We start from the raw sequence: 6,885 nt of genomic DNA, 5'->3' as shown, positions 1-6,885 counted from the left end.
GCTTTTTGAGAAACTCTTGAAAACTGGCGTTTCTGTGTAAGTCTGACACTGTGTTAACTGCACGACACAGAGAATAGCACTAGAAGTAAAAGCAGCCTGGAAAATGTCAGTGCCGTAGTCATGCTATTAAAGATCAGCACATCTCCTTGCTTTTATTTAGGAGGCTAACAATGGAGATTGTTAGCGTTAATAACGGAAGAACAGTAACCATGGGAACACAGCATCTATCAATTTTCACGGTAAAGAAAGCAACTCTTTCCACGGAATGTTTCGAGGAGCTCTGGCAAGTACTGCTGCCTCAAGATCTCTCGCCTATAGGTCTGAACTATTTTAAGCAATGGGACTTCTCTAAAAATAATGGCAACCCATTTAATAATAATGGAAATTTTCATTAAAAGTTAAAATATGCTTACTATAAAGAAATGCAAAAATGTGACGGCAACAGACCAAACCATCCTTAGTAAAGAAGGAGAGTAGCAGAGGGCAAAATCAATGCTCAGGTTGGGAGGGAAGGAAAAACGGACATGTGTTGAAAGTTTCCTCTTTGCAAAGTACTTGTTATCCTTCATTTAATCCTCGCGACCACCCTGTAAGTATATATCTCCAATTGCTAAAGAAATATGTGTTCATGATAGAAAAGTTAGAAAATACTGAAGAAGTACCAGTAGGAAGGTGAGCCTCACCATTCTTCCCACACAGAGAACCACTGTTCACAGTTTGGTGTGCTGCTATCTTTCTCTTTGCGTATTGTTTTACATAATTGAGATAACAGATTCCTGTTTATCTTGAGCATTTTCCTTCATCATTAAATATTCTTAGAACGTAAGCTCAATAAGAGCACGAAGTCGCCTCTGTTGGTTCACGTTGTTCCACCACTGCATGGGGCATAGTAAACAATTAGTGTTTGTTGATTGTATGTATGTGATGTTACATCATATCAACCATCCCTCTCTCATTTTAAACATTTTGAACGTTTTTTGTATTTTAAATATATAAACTTTTGTCAGAATTTCTGATTTTTCCTCAAGACCAGTAGACGTGAAATTACTAGGTCAAAAGTTATAGACCTATCTCAGTTCATATACATATTCACACATTTCTTTCTAATAAATTTTAAGCATTATATGAAAGTCCCTATTTCATTCAGCTCTAATGGGCACTGCATAGTTTCTCTATAGACATTCTTCTAAATTTTACAGACAAAATAATTTCTTAATAGATGTTTTTGTTATCAATAAGCATTAACATGTTATTGATATAGTAGAATTATTTTCCTTATTATTACGAATGTTTCCCCACAATTAGTTTGGTGGGGAACCAATTTAGGTTGTGTTTTCCAATAACAAGGCTCTCAATTCTTATGTTGTCAAATATATCAAATATTGCCCTCAAAATTTTTTTCCTTGTTTCCATGCTTGGAAATTCCTTCTCCAAGAAGAAATAAAAAAGCATTAACTTTTGTTTTCTTTTGGTTTTTCATGGTTTCATTGTTACTTTTATTTCATTAATACACCTGGAATTTATTTGGGCGTGTGGTGTGAAGTGAGTATATCTCAATAGATAAAAATTGTTCCAGAATCATTTATTTAAAAATTCCTTCTCTTCTGCTTTAATTTGTCCTTTTTTCTTCATATGCCGTATTTTTACATAACCTAGGGTTCTTTCAGTTTATTTACTTATATACTTATTTATTCTCTATTTATTCTCTCTTCTCATACCACTCCAATTATGTTTTTTTATTAAAAACATTTTCTTGTAGTATGGATACACATTTTAAAAAAATCAGATTGCAGAGAAGGTGTTAATAATAAAAATTAACAGCCCTCCATTCTTCCCTTTACTACAATAGTCCTGTTCATCAGACACAAATGCTTTTAACTATTTCTGTTTTAATTTTTTCTGGTATTAACTCTATGTTGCTAAATAATAAAGTCTTAGTCATTATCTATAGAATTCCATCTATGATAGATGAAGATTTAGCACATTTATACTGTTTTATCTCGTTCCCCTCCTCTCGCAATATTTGCCAGTTTTATCCCTGTGTTTTCCCTTTTTTGTTAGCTTTGTAAATTAAAACACTATATCCAAACTTCTATTTCCTGTTCCATCAACTTCCAACAGTGTATCTTGATTCCTTACTCTGCAATACACGCGTATTACTGCATCTACACTTTCCTACAGTTTCCTTCTGCATTTGATAGATCTTACTTTACATTGTCAAAGCAGATCTTATGTACGTTTTGCCTTTACTGATAGTTAAATATTTTGAGGTTTGCCAAAGATCAATTCTAATATTGGAAATCAATAAACTGTTTATTATCATAGTTATACAATTATTCTTCATTCCACAGCCAGATTCCTTCTCCCCGTTCCAAGATCACAGTGCCATTTGCCTTAAAAGAGAATATGCTAGCATCATGTAAAGTCAAATGGATTTTTTCTTAATTCTACCAGTTGCTCAAAATGATAATAAATGTTTGGTAGAATTCACCTGTAATGCCACATGGACATAGAGTTTTGTTTATGGGAAAGTTTTTAATTTCAGATTTAATATCTTTAGTAATTACAGGACTATTTTGATTTTCTATTTCTTCTCATATGCATTTTGAACAGTTGTATTTCTATAGAAATTTGTCCATTTTATCTCAGTTTTCATTTTTTTGGCATAAGTTTTGTACACAATATTCTGAAATACTAATTTTAATTTCTGAATTATCTGTAGTGATGTCCCCTTTTTCATTATAATAATGACTAGTGTCTATTTTCTTAATCAGTTTTGCTAGGTATTTATCAATTTAATTAACCTTTAAGAGTAAAATTGTTGGATCCCAGGATATAAATCTATTCTACTTTTATTGATATGCCAAACAGTTTTCCAAAGTGGTTTCTATCAATTTACATACCCATCAGCAGTATATGAGATTTCTAGTTGGTCCACATCCTTGCCAAAACCTGATATTGTCTGTCCTTTTCATTTTAGCCATGCTGGTGGATGTGTAAATGTATCCTATGATTAAATTTGCATTTATCTGATAACTAAGAATTTTGAGCACCTCTTCAACTGTTTATTTACCATTTAGATATCTCCTTATTTTTTTGCAGGGAAAGATTGGCCCTGAGCTAACATCTGTTGCCAATCTTCCTCTTTTCTTTTCCTCCCCAAAGCCCTGGTGCATGGTTGTACATCCTAGTTGTAAGTCTTTCTAGTTCTTCCATGTGAGCTGTCACCACAGCATGGCACCTGGCAGATGTGTGGTGTGATTCCATGACCCGGAAGCGAACCCAGGCTGCCGAAGTGGTGGGAACGCTGAACTTTAACCACTAGGCCATCAGGGCTGGCTTGTAGATATCTTCTTTTATGAAGTACTTGTCTATATGTTTTGCCCTTTTCTATATTGGTTATCTGTCTTTCCTTATTTGAGTTCTTTACATATTTTCAAATGTTTTTTGCACATTTTTACATGTGTCCACTTTAGGTTGTATGTATTGCAGACGTCATCTCCCAACTTCTGGGCTTGCCTTTCACTCTCTTAATGTTGTCTCTAGATCAACACCTTCTTAATTTTGTGTAGTCCTATTTATCAATTATTATGCATTATTTGTTTTTTATGTCCTATTTATCCATTATGTTTAGTGTGCTTTTTTTTTTGAGGAAGATTAGTCCTGAGCTAACATCTACTGCCAATCCTCCTCCACTTTATATGTGGGATGCCTGCCACAGCATGGCTTGCCAAGTGGTGCCATGTCTGCACCCGGGATCCGGGCCTGTGAACCCTGGGCCGCCGAAGCAGAATGTGCGCACTTAACTGCTGCGCCACCGGGCTGGCCCCTGTTTAGTGCTTTTTAAAAGTCTTTCCCTACACCAACAGCATGAAGATATTTTTCTGTGATTTATTCCAGAAGTTTATTGGTTTTGCCTTCCACAGTTAGACATACAATCCACTTAGAATGGATTTTGAGTATAATTTCTTTTTTTCGATATGAATATTCAATAGGTCCAATACCACTAATTGAAAAGACCATCTTTTTCTGATGCACGTCAGTATCATCTTGGTTATAAATCAAATGACTATAGATTTGGGTCTGTTTCTGCACTTCCTATTATGTGTCATTCTCAGTTTGTCTCGTCTTGTGCAAATGGCACATGGACTTTATTACTATACTCTCACTATGAGTTTTGACATTTGACAGTGTAAGTTCTTCAAATTAGCTTTTCTTCAAAATTATCTTGGATATTTCTAGACTTTTGTATTTCCATATAAATTTTAGAACCAGCTTGTGGATTTCCACAAAAAAAAAGTTTGCTGAAATTTTGATTGAGATTGCATTTACTCTATAGAGCATCTTGTGAAGACTTGATGTCCCAACAGTATTAGTCTTCCAATCTCTAACCAGGGTCTAAATCTCCATTTATTTTGGTATCTTTAATTCATTTCCAAATATACAAAGACACAAAATATCTTAAGTAATTTTCGTGAATAAAAGTCTCGCACATTTTTCATTAGATGCATTCCTAGATATTTGCTATTTCTGATGCTATTATAAATGCTATATTTCATTTTTTTTATTTTGTAATTTCTTGTTGTGAGTATATAGAAATAAAATATACTTTTGTATGGATCTTTCATCTAGCATCCTTATTAAGTTCACTTATAAATGATAGTAGTTTGTAGGTTATTTTTAATGTTCTACATATAATGACAGTTCTGTGCTTTCTTTTCTAATCATTCTACTTTTTTCTTGCCTTATTGCAGTGACTAGGACCTCTATCACAATAGATAAAGATAACAATATTAGGCATCTTTGTCTCATTCCTGATCTAAGGAGGGCAACTTTTGATATACCCAGCTTAGGTATGATGCTTGCTCTAAGTTTTTTGTACCTACTTGTTCAGCCAATTAAGGAACTTCCCTTCTGTATCCACTTTGCTAAATCTTTCCTTTCAACCATTTTTGGGGTTTGAGTTTTATCATATGCTTTTTTGCATGTATTGACATGATAAGCAATTTCTCTCCTTTAGTCAGTTAATATGGTGAATTGCATTTTATTGATTTTTATAATGCTAAATTAAATTTGCATTCCTGGAATAAGTCCAACTTTTTGTGATGTGTTTTTGTTTTTATACATTGCTGGATTCAATTTGCTAATATTTTGCTTAGGATAATGCATTTACATTCTTTAAAAAAACCAGCCTATAACTCTCTTTCTTTGTACTGTTCTTGCCAGGCTTTGATATCAAGATTACGCTGGCCTCATTAAAATAAGTTGGGAAGTATTCTCCCTTTTTGTTTCCTGAAAAGACTTTCTGTAAAAGTTGTGCTGTATCTTCCTTGAGGTTTGGAAATGTTCACAAATGAAGTCATCTGGACCTGGAGGTTTCTTGGTGGAAAGGCATTTAATTACGGATTTAAGTTTTAAATAGGTATTCAGATTTTCCATTTTTCTTTTTGTATAATTGTGGTTAATTTTATCTTATGAATTTGTCCATTTCATCAAAGTTTGTAAATTTCTTGCCTAAATATTTTTCTGCCTCATTATCTTTTCAATGTCTGTACAATCTGTGGGGACTTCCCTTTTTATTCTGATTCCTGTTATTGTTTGTGTGGGCCTTCTTTATTTCTTTTTCAGTCTTCAAAGAACTAACAGTCTTTCAGGGAACCAAATTTCCACTTTGTTGATTTTTCTCTATTGCACTTATGGTTTCTATTTTATTAATTTCTGCTCTTTATTATTTCCTTCTACTCACATTCTTGCATTTAATTTGCTGAGAATTTTTTTCCCTGATTTTTTGAGATAGATAATGAGATCACTGTTTTTTAAACTTTCTTCTTTTTTTAACATATGGATTTAATGGTGGTAAATTTTTCTTTAAGCACAGCATTAGTAGCGTTCCACATATTTTTGTATTACATATTCTTATTTTCATTCAGTGCAAAACATAATTTAGTTCTATTGGGATATTTTTTTTGATCCAAGATTTATTTTAAAATAAATTGCTTAACTTCCAAATATTTGAAGATTTTCTAGTGGTTACTTTTGTTTTATTTTTGGTTTAATTTCACTGTGTAAGAGAATATGATTTCAATCCTTTGACATTGTTGAGAATTGTTTATGGCCTAGCAAATGATCAATTTCAGTAAAATTTGGCAAATATGACCTGAAGAAAAGTATATCCTATCATTGTTAGGTATATTGTTAATTAGGTTAATTTTGTTAATCATATTGTTCACATTTCCTAATCCTCTTTTCAGTTGTATATAGTTATAAAATACATCTATTTAAAGCTTCATTTACATCATTATATTTTTCTGGTTTTGAATTTCTATTTGATCATTTTTTTTTTAGCTTTAGTACTCTGGTAAAATTCTCCATCTTGATTTCAATGATATTCTAACATAATAATCTCCTTTTATTTTTAAATTCATGTCTGATAACTCCAATAGCTGAGTTATGTATTGGTTGTATTTTTTGGTATTCCTGGTATTTTATTTAATGATAGGCATTGTGATTTAAAAAATTTATGGCTTTGGATGTTATTATTTTTCTCCAAAGAGGCTCTCCCCTATCCTTTGTGAGACATCTAGAATGGGACCAGATGTGCTCAATCCAATCAGGAGGAATTGAGTTGACTTGAAGTGGAGTTGTAATATTTATAAGGCTTCTTTGACCTACAGGCTTGGGGTAGCCTCCAGGGACCCCATGTGAAAGCCTGGGTGTTTACTAGGGCCCTCCCCTTTTGGCAGATTATGAAATCCAACTTTCGTTTCCCAAGCATCTGTGATTGTCAAAAATTCCACTCTGTGTTTCAGTTATTTCTGCTTAGTTTCCTAGACTTTGTCCTGCACAGTTTAAGATTCATTAAATGTTTTACAGAGAAAACTGATG

Source organism: Equus asinus, chromosome 29 (assembly GCF_041296235.1).
Source record: "Equus asinus isolate D_3611 breed Donkey chromosome 29, EquAss-T2T_v2, whole genome shotgun sequence".
NCBI classification, from domain to species: Eukaryota; Metazoa; Chordata; class Mammalia; order Perissodactyla; family Equidae; genus Equus; species Equus asinus.
Note: the sequence above shows the minus strand (reverse complement) of the source record.